This window comes from Vicugna pacos, chromosome 11, assembly GCF_048564905.1.
Source record: "Vicugna pacos chromosome 11, VicPac4, whole genome shotgun sequence".
In the NCBI taxonomy this organism is placed as follows: domain Eukaryota; kingdom Metazoa; phylum Chordata; class Mammalia; order Artiodactyla; family Camelidae; genus Vicugna; species Vicugna pacos.
This window is the reverse complement of record NC_132997.1, coordinates 15,499,435-15,519,277: the sequence shown is the minus strand read 5'-3', so window position 1 is coordinate 15,519,277 and position 19,843 is coordinate 15,499,435.

Below are 19,843 nucleotides of genomic sequence, written 5' to 3'. Positions count from 1 at the left end.
CTTTATAGAGCCAATCTTTCTTTTACTAGCATCTTGCATGTATAACAAAAGAAATATTTCATTTAACTGAAGCCAACGGGTAGCTGGGCAGATTCGGACCACTTCTGCTGAAAGTGAGATTAATCATTAAAATGTAAAGCCACCATTTTTAAGCTACAATTATTGGCTTCAGTGGAGTGAACATCCTCTGAGTAACTGGCCTTTACAGTCTCTCATTCATTGCTTTTTAGTAAATGAGAATGTTTTAAAAAACTAGTTTTGAACCCCTGGTCAGAGATGGTCCATTGGTGTCACTTGGCTGGAGTGAACTGGAGTATGAAAAATTTGATGTATTTTTTTCTCCTGTTAAAATGTTATGTATCCATATTCCTAATTTGTCCATAGCCTTTAAGATCGGTGGAATTGCAGATTTCATCCAATACTGACAGGCCATCTGCCAGATCACTAATTATCCACCCTATTCTTGGAGTGGGAATTATGCCTGGGTAGGAGAATCATACCAAGCCTGCAGATACATGAGAGAATGGATTTCTAGTTTCATAAATGCATAGCTGTTTGCATACTTACAATCATGGAAATCATTAGCTGTTTACTGGCAATATGTTTTGCCTTTGCTGCTACAGGGTATCGTAATTGCAAGGCAAAGCCAGCTTGCCAGCATTTTTAAGAAAGGAAAAGTTTCTTATGAAAAAGTTTATGACACAGTGGACCTCCTGTGTTAGATAATGCATTAACATTCTTAAAAGACACAAGAGCAGAATAATTTATTTTTTCTCCTTCATCAAAGAACATGTAGCTATGTTTTATTTTGTTGGTTTTTTTTTTAGATTCCATATATGAGCAATCTCATATGCCAGTTATAGTGGATGAATACAGAGGTGCAAATGTGCTTCACCATGTATGATGGTGAAATTGTAGCTCATTTGTTTATTGATACCATCACTTAAGATCAACTGGAAATTTGGTGACAGGACCATCTATTTTTTATGAAAATATCTTAGTACCTTTCAGTTTTGGCTTCTTATTTCTTAGGAGTCATGGGGAGGGAAGAAAGCAAGCAAGAGGTCAAAACACTCAATATGTTTTTTCTGACATCAAATTTTAATATGTCAAAATGTTCCTGATGAAATCAGCTCCTCTCTTTCCCCCTCGCTCCCTGACTGCTTCATGCACAGAGATTGATGGTAACAGTTCAGGACCTGAGTTGAATGTGACATCTTAATTTGATCATCAAATCATTTGGTATTACCTAACTGCTAAAATTCCAGTGATAATTTGGCATATGTTAAAAAGCCACTAGAAAAGGAAATAATTTTACCTAGTTCTTATCCTCCCCTTTTGCTTAATTGCCTACTCAACTAGTGGTTTTCTCATCTGTGACATTCTAAGACCCAAGGCCACCCCTTAACCCCACCTCTCTGGGAACTCTCATTCCCCTTTCTAGTTTATTTCTGATTTAAGCAGGCTTCAGTAAATCCCATTTTCTACTGATAAAGAATTTGTGCTTTTCACTTGATGCCAAATGATAAAACTTAATGTTAGCAGCTTTTTAAAATGTTAACTGCTCATTCCTTTTTGTAGTTTGATATTGTTATTCAACTACTGTAAATAAATGCTAATTAACAAAATGTCAATTGACTTTCCAAGCAGCTGCAGACGGCTTTTACTTTTCAAAACAGTTTCATCTTTATCAGCAACAGATGAGGAACCACCATATCTGACAACACAGTGATCCATTATCATTCCAACATATGCATTTTAAATTAGGCTCAATACAGTGTCAACTAAGAGATATATTTTAATTGATTTAATAATGTCTAATGGGTTTGTAATAAATTGGCCTCAATGGATGGAGTCTAAATGCAGTTAAAAGATTTTTTTTAAAGAATCATGAAAGAGAAGAATAGCAATGTTCACATGAACAGATCTACATAGGAATGTCTCCTATTTTCCTTATTTTGAAGCATTTTGTAACAAAAGTGTAGGCTCAAAAAGCAAAAGACCAGGAAATTATTGGGGCTGAATAAATGTTTGCAAGAGAAATAAGGAAACTCCATCTCTAAACAACAGGAGAATTTCACTGAATTAGAGACATTCAGAAATTAGTTGAGATTAACCAGAAGCCTAAAAACTCAAATTAGGGAAGTATGTCTTCCCAGACATTGGACCAGAGGACCACACTTCAGGCAGCATGTGACAGACACATTCTTTTACTTGAAGGTTTGGACATATTCATACATACAAACTAGGTAGACTTAGCCCTGAAGTAATTAAACTATAAGACATCTAACTGGTATTGGAAGAAGATTCTAATGTATCCGAGAAGATATCTAGAGTCTAATTTTCATGTGCCTGACAAGTGATGAAAGCAGAGAGACAAGTTCATGTTTCTGTTGTAGGAAGCTTATCCTACTTCCAGCAATAACGGAGTCTCTCACAGCAGATCAAGCCTCCTGCTGAAACCCCTAGAGAATCCACATAAAACACAAAATATACATTTTTATAAGCTATTAAAGAGCAGCCAAGATACCCAGGACTTGAATGCTTAAGATCACAGGAGAAGAGAAACTCATGTAAATTGAATATTCTCTGTGGCAAATTCAGGGTACCTGCCAAATTTTGGCACAGGAGGAAAGGCTGGGCATTGGGCAGAAAGTGGATTATAAGAGGCAAGAATCCATCAGAGCTTTCAGTATCTCACAGATTTAGGGAGACAGAAATTGGAGTTTAGGACTGCCTGGGAAGACAGGACCTGAGGCTAAGACCTCTGAGATGAGAGGTGTGGAGGATACTCTTGGTTTCACCTGAAGGCACTTTCTAAATTCTTAAGGTGTACAGGAAAGAAGCTAAAAAGTCAAGCAGAAAGTAGAGTAAAAGGAAAAAAAAAAGAGTTTAGGGCAGTCTCAGAAGGGTGATGTGGTAAAAAATGGAGCTCAGGTTCTGCTCAGAAGGACTTCGGAATCAAGCTCATTCCCCTGACATGCAGCAAGCCAAATGCTGAGATGCTGACGTTTGCTGCAGAGAAGCAACATTGATGGACCTGAAGATTGTCATTCTAAGTGAAGTAAGCCAGAAAGAGAAGATACCATATGATATCACTTATATGTAGAATCTAAAAAAAAAAAAAAAAAAAGGCAAATGACTTTATTTACAAAACAAAAACAGACCCACAGACAGAAAACAAACTTATGGTTATGACTGGGGGAAGTGGGTGGGAAGGGAGGAAGGGATAAATTGGGAGTTTGAGATTTGCAAATACTAATTTTATATTTATATATACATAATATATATATATATATATATATATATATATGATAAACAACAAATTTATACTGCATAGCACAGGGAGCTATATTCAGTATCTTGCAGTAACTTATGGTGAAAAACAATATGAACATGAATATATGTATATTCTTGTATGACTGAAGCATTATGTTGTACACCAGAAACTGACACATTATAAACTGACTAAACTGCAACAAAATATATATTTTAAAAAAGGTTTATTCATGAGGCAGCCAAATGAGAAAATGAGATGGGAGAACCAATCTCAAATCTGCCTCCCCAAAGGTGAGGGCCTTGTGATATTTATTGGATAAAGAGGAAGGATGGTCTGAGGCATGGTGGGAAAAGGTGACTGGAGGTAAGAAAAAGGTGATGTCATCCTTGTTCTGTGCAGGGGCACCTAAGGTACATGCTTCTTCATGGGATGCATGTTCAGGAAATGGTGGTGTTAGCATGTTCTGAGGGTGGAGTTTTTGGCCCTCAGATGCCAATAGATCATGGATTGGACACTTGCTGCATAACCCAGTTGGTGGGTCAGTGGTCCCAATTAATCTTAACTAGCTGGGGCTCAAACTTGAAAATGGCTGACTTCAAGTTTCTGAAAAGCAACTTGGGCAAACATTGTTTAGGCTGCATGATGCTTGAAGGATATATGAGTCTCTGTAAAGACAAAGTGGCTTGATTATTGAAGGCAGGTTACAGTTTACTGTTTATTAAGCAGGTTATAGTTTAATGGACCTAACCGATGACTGTCCTCAGTTTCACTAGTAAGTACCCTAGGCTCTCAGTTGATCTGCCAGAGGTATTAAAGCCTTTCAGAGATTACAAGTTGCTGGAATCAGCCCAGTCTCTTGTTTAATGTGCCTGTTTGTCAGACGATGGGATAAATTTCCTTGGAAGAAAGATAATATAATCCTGAACATCTACAATTTTCATAAATAACATAAAACATTCAGTAAAATAGTACCAGATATGCCAGGAAACAGCTTTCTAAACAAAAACTGACAATAGAAACAGATCCACAGTTAAGCTAGATGCTCGGATTAACAGACGTGGATTTTTAACAATCCTGATTAATACATTCAAGAAAAATCGATGTCAAGAAGGGAATTTCACCAGAGAAGTAATGTCTATAAAAGCATCAAGTGGAATTTCTACAACTGAAGAATGTAACAACTGAAATTAGGATCTAAATAGAAGGTTTAATCACATATTGGACATAACAAAAAGGAGGATTTGTTAACTGATTAAGTCAGTTAAAATATTCAAATTGAAGGACAGAGAGCAGAAAGTTGAAGAATGCAGGAAAGTCACATAAGGGATACATGCACATGGAGAAAAGATCCAACATATACACAGTTGGAATTAGAGAACAAATGGAGGGAGATAATAGTGCAGAAACAGTATTTGAAAAAACAATAGCTGAGCTCCGCCCACCACCAAACTGATGAAAGATATCAAACAAGTTCTACAAACTCCAAGCTGGATAAGTTCAAAAGAAGCCACAATTAGGCTCATGGTTGTACATTTCTGCAAGCCAAAATCTTAAGAGCATCCGGAGAAAACTTACACATTTAAAGGAGCATCAATCAGACTGATAGCTGTTTTCTCAAAAGAGAACTAAGAACCAGAAGGCAATGTGATGATGTCTTCAAAATGCAAGAGAAAAAAACAAAAATATCAATCTGAAATTGATTATCTAGTGACAACATTTTTCAAATGTGGAGGTGAAATAAACAGTTTTCTAGACAAACAAAAACAGAGAAATTCATCACCAGGAGACCCACACTAAGATACATGCTAAAGGGAATCCTTTGGACAGGAGGAAAGTTACCCCAGAATTCCAAAAAGGAATAAAGAACAAGAGAAGGAGTAGGTGGTAAATTCAATGCTATCGATAGTTTTGCAGGGCTTAAAATATACAGAGAATTACAGTTTATGAAAACCGTAACACAAAATTAGGGTAGGGTGTCATTTAGACTATCATTTATTATTGGAAGACAAAAAATCTCAATCACATTGAATTGGTCTAGGCTTTGTGATCCCTCTGAAGGTATCTGGGCAGAGTTCAGTCCCAGTGACATTAGTTATAAAAGGGGCCAGGTGACCTTGGGATCATCAGGCTAAGTGCAGTGTCCAGGGCTGAGGGAGAACAGGATTACACGGCCCTCTCTGAGCAGCGGGACTACCCGTGTCACCAACATTCTCATGTGTAGACTTTTAAATACTCTTACATGAAGAAATATTTTTATTAATAATCTTTCATGGTTTCTCCCCCTCAAATTCCAACTCAATTTATGTTTGGTTATTAAACACAAGGGTCTTTGATGAGTAGCAGGCTGTTCTTTTTTCATTTCATTATCTAGAAAAAAAACTGAAACTAAAGTGTATTCCATTGAATTCCATTGTGGTACAGCAAGTGAATTTGATCACAAGACCAAAATTCCTACATAGGACAGAAGGATCAACGTCCTGGTGGCCTGATGGGGAGTTTGTCATCAGGAGGCGGAATGAAGCTCCAAAAACTGGATTGAAAATTATCAGTTTAAGGTGGGCAGGAAAAGACGGTAAATTTTCCTCTCTCCCTTAGCCATATAAACACATATAACCACAAAGTCGGCCACATATTGAAAAGTTAGTGGGATGTTCAAATCCAAAGAAATAAACTTACCATTTTGGGGCCCTTGCTACTTGTGGGCTATTGGGCACCTCTTCTCCAAATATGGGGCTACCAATATCTAATTCTCTCTTATTGTGTGTCTAATCTGCTATTAAAATTTTCTATTAAGTTTTTAATTTTTGGTTGTTTGATTTTCCTTTTTTAGATGTTCTATTATTTCTTTAAAGAAAAATTTACACTGCCATTTTTATGGTTTCCTGCTATCAATCCTGCTGGCTCTTTTCCTTTAAGAATAGTAGACACTTGCTCTCTAAGCTGTCTCTGATACTTCTAACAGCTAACGTATTTGCAGATCTGTTCTTGTTGACATCTGGTGCTCTGGTTAATTGTGTAGCTTATTTTCTTGCTGACATGCTAGGTCCTCCTGCTTGGGAAATCATTTATAGGAGTAATCTGAGGCCCAGAATAAACTATATGTGCCTTCATCCAGATGTGACATATCTTTGCTTCTGAAAGATGTCTGGAGGAACTATCACCTTCAGCCAAGTTCAAGGCTAGAGGGCCTTGATCCATGTGGGGATGTGAAATGTACCTGCTTATTTGCAGGAAGTCAGCTTCACTGCTGGCTCCCTTTTACCCCTGGGCTTATTCCCTTTGAGTTTCAAGTATATAGTACTGGTGATTTCTTAAAGATTTTCTAGTTTGTACAGGCCCTAGGCTTTTATTTAGCCCTGATCACCCCATGAATTACCAAAAGCAAAGTTCAGTTTTGCCAGGATCAGCAAATAGTGTCAGGGCAGTTGCTTCTGAGCGTCTTAATATTTTCTCTCCTTTCAGGTCCGGAAGCTTCTTCCTACCTTGCTAGCTCTCAGGTGCTTTTAGGTAGATGCTTTTTGTATTATATTCAGCTTTTTCAGTTGTTTTCAGTAGGATACTTGGTATGGATAACCCACCCACTATCCCCAGAAACCGGAAGCCCGAGATAATACATAATCTGCTCTGTGATGATGTTAGCTCACAGAATTTGCAGTTCAAGTAGATAATATGTACTTTCCAAGCTGAAAATAGCTGTTAAATTATCAGTTATTATTATTGCTAGAAAGTAGAAGAAAGAAATCCAGTTATTGTGTGCTGGCTACCACCTCATATGGGGCTGTGTCATCCCCTCAGAATGGCTTTGGTTTTAAAAGCTCCCATTCACTATTTAGCCAAAGAAGAAAATTTATTAGGGCTTTGCTAGGAAGCAGAGGTCAGCAAACCATTACCTAAGAGCCAAACCTGGTCTGTGGCTTGCTTTTATAAATAAAATTTTGTTGCAACAAAGACACACATTCATTTATGTATTGGGTATGGCTGCTTCTGTGTTAATAAGTACAGAATTGAACAATTTCAGCAGAACCAACATGGACCACAAAACATATGATATTCACTCTCTGGCTCCTTACAGAAGAAGTTTGCAGTCCTCTGATGTGAAGTATTATTCCACCCAGCTCTTGCCTGACAAGTTGATGTGCTGGGAGCAAGTCAATTATTTTCTGCAAAATTTTCATTTAATTTTAAATACTAGAAGCTTAGACTTGATGTGATAGACTCTTCAGTCACATTGAAAAATTTAAATAGGAAACAGCAGTAATGCACACAATAAGAATGTCTTCTGTGGAGAAAGGGGAACTCTCCTACACTGCTGGTGGGAATGCAGTTTGGTGCAGCCACTGTGGAAAACAATGTGGAGATTTCTCAAAGGACTAGGAATAGACTTACTATATGACCCAGGAATCCCACTCCTGGGCTTGTACCCAGAAGGAAATCTACTTCAGGATGACATCTGCACCGCAATGTTCACAGCAGCACTATTTACAATAGCCAAAACATGGAAACAGCCTAAATGTCCATCAACAGGTGACTGGATAAAGAAGATGTGGTATATTTATACAATGGAATACTACTCAGCCATAAAAACCGACAACATAATACCATTTGCAGCAACATGGATGCTCCTGGAGAATGTCATTGTAAATGAAGTAAGCCAGAAAGAGAAAGAAAAATACCATATGAGATTGCTCATATGTGGAATCTAAAAAACAAAAACAAAAACAAACAAACAAACAAAAACAAAGCATAAATACAGGACAGAAATAGACTCATGGACAGAGAATACAGACTTGTGGTTACCAGGGGGGTGCAGGGTGGGAAGGGATAGACTGGGATTTCAAAATTGTAGAATAGATAAACAAGATTACACTGTATAGCACAGGGAAATATACACAAAATGTTATGATAAATCACAGAGAAAAAAATGTGACAATCAGTGTGTATATGTCCATGAATGACTGAAAAATTTTGCTGAAGACTGGAATTTGACACAACATTGTAAAATGATTATAAATCAACAAAATTAAAAAAAAAAAGTCTTCAAGTAGCAACATGGTAATTAAATCTTCACTCTTACTTTGCTTAGAAAAATCTTTTCTTTATCCTGCACAGGTGTTAGTTCACTTAGTTTTTTCTTTTTTAGAGAATGTATTTTCCACTCTCTTTATAAAGTCATGATCTTCATTTTTTCATTAACCTCTGCTCCTTGGGGCTACATGAGGAGAGAAGGCTTCGAGGAAATGGAAATTCACAAGCAGCAAAGAAAGGGGAATCCAGGCACCCACATTTGTGGGAGAGTGGCTTTGAGCAGACACACAGCCCTCTTCCTCTACACTGGACTAGCAGGGTTTGTGGGGCAGGATGAGTCAGCAGGGGTTTCTGCCAAAGAGCAGGATACTTTCTGAGATGATTCCTGCTTCTCAGGAGTAATGACAGAGACCTTAGCACAACAATCAAAGAAAAAGAAACTGGAGGAGGAAGTAATGTTCAAAGCACAGTACATTTCTTTTTTGTTCAGCACCAGCTGTAATGAACAGATCCCCTGTTTCTGTGTATGATGTCCATTAAACTCCTGCTCTGGCTCCCAGATATGCAAGGGCTTTCTATACGTAAATGGTGGCGATGTCATTCATGCTATAATTGTTAAGACTGCATCAGTGTCTGCAGAATTTTGGTTCAGTTGTGACTACCACGGAGTCTAGAAGATGACCAGGTTGAAATGCACCTTTCTGAGGTGAATCAGGAGTTGTGAAAAAATGCACTGGTCCCGTGGTGAAAGTGTGCTGCTAAATTAAAAACAAGGAACACAGTAATTTTCCAGACCCAGAGCCCTGTTGGACAGACATCTTCCAAGATGTGGTGAGTATATAATAGGCATGGGATCCAGGACTGAGGAATAAAGAAATAATGAAATCATTTCTTTATAGAGAATCAGCTTCCTTACATGCATGCCACTTTGCTTATAAAGCCATCTGAAATTCCCTGGGGATCTGGAGCTGGCTCTTTGCCTGCTGATGAGTCTGTAACTCTGTGATAATTAACTGTAATGACTTTGAGAAATGCTCCTCTAAATCACCACCCCATTCTGGGTTGCCAAATGCCACCTGCACCTAGGTGGCTGGCTAACAGCACCCCCATTTTGTTCCATTTTTCATGTAGAATCTATTGTCTTCTGTCTTCACTGGAGAGCCAAGATAGCTCTAAATTCCCTTCTGTGATGTGGTGTGGTAGGGAAGGAGAAGCTGTAGCTACAGAAGTTGGGTATGTGGGAATAGCTAAGGGGTTCTCTTCTCTAAGACCAGGACACAAAACCCCACTCTGTTCCTGACCACCTGGGCTCACCATGCTTATTCTGTGAGAATGTGGGTGTTGACCAGGAAGTCTGAGGACCCAGGAGTGTCATAGAAGGGAGTTCCTATGTGGCCGTTCCTGGTGGCCCGGTGCAAACTACATGAGGCTGCTGGTAATTTTCTGGGCACTCAGCATGCCCCATGGTGCCCCTGGCACAGGCACAATGGCCACGAGGCCAGGGAGCCAGGTGGACTCTGTTCTAGGCAAAGGCAGGAAAGGGATGAGAGAGTCTGGGTTTGTTTAGCCCCTTAGCCTTGCTGCTGGCCCTCTGTCTTCCAGGGCCAGATTTACCTTTCAGTGTTCCCCAAAGGGAGGGCACAGCCCAGCTGGGTCCTCTGGGAGCTGTAGATTTGCAGAATTGCACCTTTGTTGTGCATATTTTTATGTGGGCTGGGAAAACAGATGGCTCCATCCAAGTTGCTGAAAACCCAGCTGGTTACTGCTGCACTAGAATGACCTGGGTTTGGGGACCTGAGTTTTCCTTGACAGAGCCTTGGGCAAGTCGGGAAATATGTCAGTCTTTGAGCTGGAGTACAGGTGGATGAGGTCTGAATCGCTGCATCCCTCAGTCCTGTGTGCGGTGGGGATTACAGGGACAGTGATGCTCAGCACAGTACATCACACCCAGCGCCCCTGATCCCTTACACCCTTTTGTTTTAAATTAGGCAGGATAAAAATGAATTCCAACCAACCAACCAACCAACCAACCAACCAACCAACCAACCAACAACAGAATCATCCTATGGTCTCTCCCACATTTTAAACCAAACATGCACCCTACCCTCCATTCTAGGTAATGATGAAATAGACCTTCATAAAAGAAATTCAGAAATCATTTCAATCCAACATTTACGGAGCACCTATGTTTCTGCTGGGTGCTGAAATTACAACATTGAGTAATACATGGCCTTTTTGATCAGAGAGCTCCTAACCCACCTGGAAGAGATATGCATGAAGAGAAGATGTCTGTTCAAAAAAAGAAGACATAGGAGCTATAATCGGGGCTGGCATAGAGTGGCATGGAGACATAAAGAGGAAAGAATTTCCTTTCCTTAATAGCAGGACCCAGCCCTGGAGCGGTGATGTTTTTGGGAAAGTAAGACTTTGGGTCAGAGGTAGGAAGGACTTTCCCTGCCTGCAGAGGACACTGAGGGCTGCTACCCAGTGTCCACTCCCCCGGCTCTCCCTTCCTAACCTCTGTCTATTCAGGTGTCTACCTCTGCTCACATAATTCCGGGGACGTCAACCCCACCCCCAGCTCTAGGGGACGATCCTGGTGAGTGTAAGATAATCACGGCAGTCTCATTTCTGCAAAAGTTACATTTAGAAATGGGTACTTGACCAAAATATTCCGGCCAGTGAGACAGCTGCTTTGCTGTGGAATACCTAGAAATCTCTCTCCTTCCTAAGGAAACAACCCTTGAAGAGTTTCCCCTTTCCCCCACATATGTTGCCCTGTCTTCTCTAAGGAAAGGGAGGCTTTTCAGGAGGGAAGAGATACGGTTTGCCTGGGGTTAAGTTTAACCAGGGCAGGAAGCATCACGGGGAGATGCGGAGATGGGGAGATGGCGGGAAATAACTGCTGGAGGGCTGTGGGTGCATCTGCGGCCCTGCTTCCCAAAGCAGGCGATGGGGTTGTTACAGTCCTGGCTGCGGCACGGCAACAACACAGCACCTTGACTCAAGGCGACCTTGCGCTGGGGTGTAGGAAATGGTGCAGGCAGGGGAGGTGGTGCAGCTCTAGAAACGGAGGCAGCTCTTTCTAGCAAAGACTATGCCAAAACAACAGCCTCTGTAGGAAGCCTTAAAGCCGCACACTTGCCTTTTCAGCCACTCATTATAATTACTCACCACTGGCATACTATGCGTTAGGTGCTAAGTATAGTATCAGGAGCAGGGCAAGTGCTCAGCACACATTAGCTACCAGCAGTATTGCAGACAGAAAAAGATCCCTCCTGGATAATCTATAAAAATAACCCTGGGGGATCTGTCTCCCCTTCTCCGCCAGGTGGGAAGTCAGTTTGCCCCATTGCACCATTACGCTTGGAACGCTCACCTTCTTCCTCCGGTCTCTCACTGTGCTGCTGGGCCCCCGGAGTGGTGGTGCTGGCAGGGCCCTGGTTGCAGGCTGCATGCGGCCTTGCTGGTCCAAATCCTCAAACTGAGGTTGCTGATCCCACAAGCAAAAACCCCTTGGCTACGTGTCTGGGTCTCTCTGCTTTCAGTTAGACAGGAAACCAAGGCTGGGCAAACCTCCAGGGTTTCAGATAGGCCTTCTACTCAGGTAAACTTCCAAGGATATTTCTGCTTGGGAACAGTAACAGCTCAGGTTCCTTCCTAGGTTTTGGCATGTGCCTCTGTGACATACCACCAGGTTTAGAACTGATGTTGTATTTGGAGTGAAAATGCCCACACGTGACTTGAATTAAACAGACCTTCGTGGATGAGAGATGCAAGGCTAACTAATCTCAGGGTGTTAAGCTGACGTTTTCTGAATGGCACCAAGCCATCTTCCCTATGGAAGGTAGGTGTTTGGCCCATGTGCTTGTTTTTAACTGAGTTCAGCTTCATGTTGTATACAAAGCAGCTTCCTGGTGTCCTAGGGAAGCAGCACAGTAAAGTGGGAATATCAGCTTTAGCCGCCTTCAGTCCTGAGTTCAAATCCTTGCTCTGGACCCTGGTAGGTGTGATGAAAGCACTGAATTTCTCTGATCCTATGACCTTCCTCATAGGATTATTGTGAGGATCAAATTAGTATGTGCTCAATGACCAGAATGTAATAAATTCTCCACAGATGGTGGATATTATTTCTAAGGCCCCAGGGAGAGGAGATTGCTATTGTACAAATTTATTTTATAAATCAAAAATAATGTTAATAATAATAATGTCATTATTGGAAATAGGCTAGTTTGCTCAAGAGAAATGCTTTCAGACTTTCTCATTATACCTGACTCTTTCCACATCTTTCATACTGGTTACCCAGGCTAAAGAATGTCCTCTAGAAGCAATATATGGGGAAGAAGTTCTTTAAAATGCTACTAAAACTAACAACAGTGTTTTCCAGCTCAGTTTGGAAGAATGAATATAGCCCTGGGGGAAGAAGTTCTTATTTTACCTTTGCAATCAATTCAGCTTTATCAAAAACATGGGGAAACAAGCTAGCATTCAAAAACTAGATAACTACTTTGACAAAGAGAGAAATTCAGCATTTGTCCCCTTTGAAAACAGAGCAGGGGCCCTATCCTGACATGGAGATCTCTTGATTCAGGTTCAGCTTCATGAAAACGTGTGATATTGAAGTATCTGTGAGGATTTGTTCAGCAAATGGTATTTGAGCACCAACATTGAAGGTTTCAGTAATCATAGAAATAGAGCCTGTGTCTTAGGTCAGGTTTGAATCTGAGGGGCTCTAAAGTGAGGCATTTGCAGCCAAGAATCTGAAATTCAAAATTCAAAATCGCTCAGTTCCGAGCAGCACTGCACCTTTGGGCTGGCTGTCCCCAAACCATGCCCTTGGCCATCTTGCTCATTCTTCCACCTTTCTTTCCCTTATGAGAATTTGTCAATTTTTATAATCATTTATCAATTATCTGAGAGATGGCTCTCGTGATATAATTCATGGGACTCCAATTGGTAAGACCTGTTCCTAAAAAAATACTTTTTCCCATTTTTATATTTATTTTTCGCCTTCATTTTTGTTTATTGAGTTATAGTCAGTTTACAACGTTGTGTCAGTTTCTGGTGTACAGCACAATTCTTGTTATACATGAATATACATATATTCATTTTCATATTCTTTTTAACTGTGAGCTACTACAAGATATTGTCTATCTTTCCCTGTGCTATACAGTATAAACTTTTTAAATCTATTTTATATATACCTGTCAATATCTGCAAATCTCCACCTCCCAGTTTATCCCTTCCCACCCCACTCCCCCCGGCAACCACAAATCTGTATTCTATGTCTGTGTGTCTGTTTCTGTTTTATATATAAGTTCATTTGTCTTCTTTTTTTTTAGATTCTGTATACCAGAGATATCATACAGTATTTTTCAGTGGAAAAGGAGGAGAAATTAATATCAAAAATCTAAAATAACCAATTAGAAACCAACCACTCTGCTTGATGGATACAAGTAAATGTTGATTTTTGCAAAAGGAAAGTATTGTTTTCTCTTTGGAAATAGGTGAACCCTGTCAAGCTAATAAGGAATAAGTTAGTTAATTATGAATAAGTCAAAGAAATTCTTTAAAAAAAAGTATCATAAAAAGATAATGAACAACTACATGCCTTTAGAGTGGCAATGTTAGGCTACATGAATAACTTTCTGGAAACAAAAGTTACAAAATTGAGTCTCGAGGGGAGGGGATAGCTCAAGTGATAGAACACATGTTTAGGATGCACGAGGTCCTGGGTCCAATTCCCAGTACCTCCTCTAAAAATAAAATTAAATGAATAAACCTAATTATCTCCCCCCCATAAAAAAATTCATGGATCCAAAATTGAATCTCAAAAGGACATTAACTTTGAACAGACTACTTTCTTAAAAGAAATGGAGAAGCTGGTTACACATCCACCTCGGGTGGCCTGAGGAGCTGATGCCTTTGAGCTGTTGGAAAACTTAGCAACTATTTTACAAAGGTAGCTTCTCCCCACCCCAGCATCCACCAGCTTCCCCAGGATGAAACTGGGGCTTGTTTAAGTTTAAAACACACAAGTAAACATTCCTATAGACACAGAGCTTATTTGTTTTATATGTAGTACTTTGTGTCTCTTAATCCTTTACCCCTTCTTGTCCCTACTTCCGTCCCTCTCACCACCAGTAACTAGTTTGTTCTCTATACCTGTGAGACTGTTTGGGTTTTATTATACATGTTCACTTGTTTTATATTTCAGATTCCACATATAAGTGATAACATCCAGTATTTGTCTTCTCTGTCTGACCTATTCCTCTAAGCACAATATCCTCCAGATAATTCCATGTCATTTCAAATGGGAAAAATGTCATTCTTTTTTATGACTGAGTAGTAGTCCATCCTATGTGTATAAATGCAAATAAAATAAATTATATATTATTTATTCATTCATTCATTCATTCATCTATTGTTGGACACTTACATTGCTTCCTTTTTTTTGGCTATTGTAAATAATTGTTGTATATATTGAGGTGCAAGTATCTTTTTAAATTGGAGTTTTTCTTTTCTTCAAACATATATCCAAGTGTGGAATTTCTGAATCATATGAGTTTTATATTTAGGTTTTGAGGAAGCTCCATGTTTTTCCCAAAATGGCTGCAAAAATTTACATTCCCACCAATGGTGTACAAGGTTTCCCTTTCCCCCACTTCCGCATGAACATCTGTTACTTGTGAACTTTTTCATGATGGCCATTCTGGCAAGTGTGAGATGATATCTCATTGAGGTTTTGATGTTCATTTCTCAGATGATTAATGATGTTGAGCATCTTTCATGTGTCTGTGGACTATCTGTATGTCATCTTTGGAAAAATGGCTACTTAGTATTTGTACCCATTTTTCAATGAGACTTTGTGTGCTATTGAGTTGTGTCAGTTTTTATATATTTTGGATATTACCCCTAATCAGATCTGAACTGCAGATATTTTCTCCCATTTCATACCTCAGCTTTTCAGTGTGTGCATGGTTTCCTTGGCTGTGCAGAAGCTTTTCAATTAGATGTAGCCTCAGTTGTTAATTTTTACTTTTATTTCTTCTACTTTTTGTAGTCAGAGCCAACAATTAAAAACCAAATCTGATGTTAAGGAGCTCACTACCTAGTCTTTCTTGCTGTTACATGGTTTCAGGCCTTCTATTCAAGGCTTTAATCCATTCTGACTTCCGTTCTGTGGATGATGTGAGAGAGCAGCCCAGTGGGCGTCTCCTGCCTTTGACCGCCCAGTGGTCCCCACACTGTTTATTGCAGAGACTGTCCTTTCTCCGACTCTGCATTTGAGGCTACATTGCTGTAAATTTCTTGACCACACATGTGTGGATTTACTTCTGGGCTCTGTAGTCTATTCCATTAGTCTAAGTGCCTGTTTTTATGCTGGTATCATACTGTTCATGTCACTAAACTTGTGGCTTGCTTTCTCCTTCTCTAAATTACATGTGGAAAACCAGCAGGGGCCAGGGCTCCTAAGCAGTGCAGGGCCTTTTATCCTGGGGTCACCCAGGTCTGTAGAGCCCACTGGGCTACCTGCTAGGCAGTTGCAGGATGAGTCATGGGACTGGGGACCTGAGGTTTTCTAGAGGCCCAGCTTCCTGCCACTTCCCAGGCAAGTCCTGGGGCCCATAAAACCAGACTGACATCTCCCAGGACTATGGAAAGATCCCTGGGGGAGGAACCGAGGGCCTGGGGCAGGGCAACCTCCAGCAATTGAGGTAAACCTGAAGGAGAAGTCACCCAGGTAAAGAGCTCAATGGGTTCCCAGCCTAGGGCTTTTGAAGGCAGGGCAGGGGGTGGTTCTTGGAAGAACAGACAGAGGCCAGAGTGGCTGGACTGAGGGGAGCAAGGCCAGGTGGGCTGCTGGCAGGAGGAGGGCCTTCAGGTCTGGCTGAGGACTGGGGCTTTTCCCCAAAGTGCCTCTGAGAGGTTCCCTGTGTGTTAGCAGAGTGACAGGAACAGATCTGTCTTTTAACCACCACTCCCTTGGGTCAGAGGGAGTGAGAAAGGGAAGCAAAGAGCATGAATCCAGGACAGTGTCAGTGGTGGCCTGGACAGGGAGGGGAGAGAGATACAGAGAGGTGATGAATGCACTTGGAGTTGGGACCCAGGGACAGCAGAGGAGCTGGCTGCATGTGGGGGTGTGGAGGAAAGAGGGAGCAGAGCCCCAGGTTCTGGTTTGAGCAGGTGGGGAGATGGAGCCACTGCATGGATGGGGGATGGGTGGGAAGAGAGCTCCAAAAGGCACATAACCTTGGACACTTATGAGATTAGATCAATTCTGATACACTTTATTTTTACATTGACGCATATTTGATTTACAGTGTTGTGTAAGTTCGTGGTGTACAACATAATGATTCAGTTATACATGTACATATGTTCTTTCTCACATTCTTTTCCATTATAGGTTATTACAGGTTACTGGATATAGTTTCCTATGCTCTGCAGCAGGTCCTTTTTTTTTTTTTTTAATCAATTTTGTCTATACTGCTATGTATCTGTAATGCCACACTCCTGATTGCTCCCTCCCCACCACCACTTTCCCCCTGGTAACCACAGATTGTTATCTATGTCTGTGAGTCCGATTCTGTTTTGTCAATAAGGTTACTTGTATCTTTTTTTTTTAGATTCCACGTATAAGTTATAGATTTATGTTTCTCTGTCTGACTTACTTCACTTAGTATGCTAATCTCTGTGTCCATTCCATTTAGTTGGAAACAACATTCTTTCATCCCCTGTAGTGACTACCTAGTATTCCAAGGTGTGCTTATACCATGACTTCGTTACCCACTCACTGCAGATAGACCCTGACTGTGCTTCCACCTCTTGGCTGTCGTAAACAGAGTTGATGTGAATATTGAGCTGTATGCCTGGGAAGTCTAGAGATTATTATACTACATGAAGTAAGTCAGACAAAGAGAAATATTATATAATATAATTAAGATGAGGAATCTAAACAAAGGTAAAAGTGATTCCATTTTATAATGAAGTCAGTGGGAGAAGGGGGTTTCAAGCAAGATGCAGTACTACTGGTGACAAAGAAAGACTCTGCCTGTTGACCTGGACTCTGTTAATACTGGGTTTGGATAAAAGCTGACAGCCAGCCTGACGCTTGGGGAGAGTGACTTAAGGACATGAACATAAAGGAAGCAGCAAATGAGATTGACAAGCCTGTCTGGTGATGGCAGCCATCACCTGTCTGTCTGTCCCTGAGCCACTGTGCATCCAGCCAGAGAAGCCCAGCCTGCCATTCTGGGTGTCCCATGAAGGGGACATTCTCCTGCCTCCAGCACTGTGGTACTGAGCATAGACAGTTGAGCCAGACTGTCTATGAGTCTTTGACCCCATCTCCAGCCTCTGCTTCCTGTATAGCCTGAGTCATGGTGCTCTGACCTCCTAGCCAAGACCTCAACCCCTTTCATCAGCTTTTCTTTGGAAATTAGAAACCCTCAGGCCTCGGGATGCTCTTGCCCAACCCTCCCATGTGCGGGCAGTTTTCTGCTGGCCACACAGAGAGTGAGCACTGGCTTATAAGCCTGAAAACACAACACACAGACACACAGACACGAAGATTGACATTAAATATGGGCCATGGGGTGGGATCAAGGGAAAAACAGACACAGAGGAGGAAATAAGAGGGAGAAACGGTACTGGAGTCATCATCTAAATGTGAGACCACTCCTACACTTTTCAGGTCTTATCTGACAAGTGCTTGAGGACGTCCCTAGAAGTACCATGTAGAATCACCCCCACTGTGCAGGCGGGGAGACAGACAGGCCTGGACAGGCACCAGGAATTATCCAGGATGGAGAACAGGTAAGGAGGAGGAACTGAGTCTGGAAGCCAGGGCGTCTCCTCACAGCTGTGCACAGAGCCTCCCCAGGAGCCGTGGGGAGGGCACGGCTGCTGTAACTGGAAGAGGTGGGTCTGTGTGGAGAAGGGGGTGAGCAAACAGCAGCCCAGAGGGCTGTGTGTGGAGGTGTTGTCTGAGGAGGGGGTTCCAGGAAGTGGACCCCAGGAAGTGACATCACTTCCTTGATAACAGACCCCAACAGAATTGGAACCCAGTAACCAGGCACCCACATTCTAGTGATGGCCCCTGCGCCAGCTCACTTGGCTGGAGACAGTTCACAGAGAAACATGTTCTCCTTCTATGTCCTGAACTCCTGGGCTTCACCTTCAGGAAAACCTGGCATGAGAGGTGTCTCAGAGGTTGTAGGTTTTGGTTCAGCCAGCAACCAGGCCACCTCTGGACTTTAACCAGGAGGTCACCTAAGGTAAAAAAATGTGGCCTGGAGCAGGCCAATCTGGGCCCAGCCTCCTCTGGGAGCCCTCCCTGGGCAGGCCCACTTCAACTTATCTCTGTGTGGGGGAAGGGGGACTTGAGGGGAGGTGTCCCCTCTGGGCTGGAACAGGTTGTCAAGCACTTGGTAACCTGGTGTTCCTGTCATGGCCACAACCAAGGACACGGCTGGCCAGGGAGAAAGAGGACTCCTGAGGGATATCTTACATGTGCCAGTGGGAATCCAAGGGCTTCAGGTTGTCAGCTTTTTTGTCACTAATGTAGATCTGCGCAGAGTGGTATGTGTGAGTCTGCGGTGGAGATGTCCTGTGGATCTGAGAACCAGCCGAGACATTCAGAAAGGGCTCTAAGGTTTCTGCCTGGCTGTTGGGGACTGTGTTTGCAGGACTCCACACAGGAGATCACACAGGACCTTGTTCATGGAGTCCCCTGCTCCATCTCCTTGTAAGAGTGGCAGCGGTCCCAAGACACCAACAGAATCCAGGATGGGCTCAGGGTGAGTGCAAGCAAGGAGAATCCACACCCTGGAAGCCTTGGGTCCCAGAGCTGCCCTCCACCTCTCCTGGTCTCCCTCTTGAGACCTGCTGGCAAAGGAATCTGATTCCCCATTTCTCCCACCTACCCTCACAGTCCAGGCTCTGCCCTTGCCAGATGCAAAGTCAATGTCCACATATGAGACAGAATCTCTGAAAGAGCCTTTGATAGAATTTCAGTTCATGTTACGTCAAGGGTGTTTCTGTATTTTTGTACAGATTTTCATGTTTTCCTTCCATCCCCATGTGTCCATGTTGGCCCAACAATCCTGATCCCACACAGTCCGGGATCAGCCTCTGGGTTCTCATCTCTAAAATGACATGCTTTGATAGCAGTCAAGGGGATGATGTAGTTAATAGAGGGAGGTGCTGTCAATACTGGGCTGACACAATGATCTGAGAAACTGGTGCACTTAGTCATCACCCACTGACACTTTTCCTGCTGATACTGAGAACCTTTATTCTGCCGAGAGCTCTCTTGTCCCATCCCTTGGCACAAGTCCCTGAGGCTTGTAGATTGAATCTGAGTTCCAGCCCTAAATCCCCTGGTGGTCTACGGTGTTGCGTCTGATTCATGTCTCTCCTCTGTTCCACCCCAGGGGGAAGATGTGTCAACAGGGAGCAGGAATGAGGACTGCATGGTGTGGAGCATCCAGAGAGACAGACTGGAGATGCTTGTGGCAAATCTGGTGCCTGCTGTCC